Source organism: Limulus polyphemus, unplaced genomic scaffold (assembly GCF_000517525.1).
Source record: "Limulus polyphemus unplaced genomic scaffold, Limulus_polyphemus-2.1.2 Scaffold3948, whole genome shotgun sequence".
NCBI classification, from domain to species: Eukaryota; Metazoa; Arthropoda; class Merostomata; order Xiphosura; family Limulidae; genus Limulus; species Limulus polyphemus.
The window spans coordinates 79,510-80,045 of NW_013669558.1; positions in this window are offsets into that span (position 1 = coordinate 79,510).

Below are 536 nucleotides of genomic sequence, written 5' to 3' on the forward strand. Positions count from 1 at the left end.
TTCAAACCACACATCCGGACAAGCTTTCCACGTACCCCCAACTATACGTGGACATTGGCTTCCTAGGCTTCGTTTAAGCAGAGTAAAGGCACAAAAAGTCCACTGGAACTGGATTGCAGGACTTCAGTGCGAGATCGAATGAAATTACCGTGATTCCGTTGTTGTTGTTTTTTGCCATCTGTATCATAAACACGACTATTGATTTCCTTGTTTATTGTCTTGTTCATGGTACCAGAACACATGCCTAGCTCCATCATAATAACTTATTTATCATATGATTCACTTTCGCAGTCATAGTTTTGTCATATCGAGGATGAGAGCGTTACTTCAGATTGGCTTAGCAGCCTTCGTTATTTTCTTTCCATGGATATCTTTCAAATGGCGTGTCCTTTGGTTCTACATCGTTTATCAATTTCCTTGTATGAATGTTTCTTTAAATTTACCATGGTCGCGTTACACTGTCGAATGGTTCGACGTGAACCAAATACGAAGGATGTTAAGAATGTTTATCCGTTAAGCCATAGCTTGCAACTGCG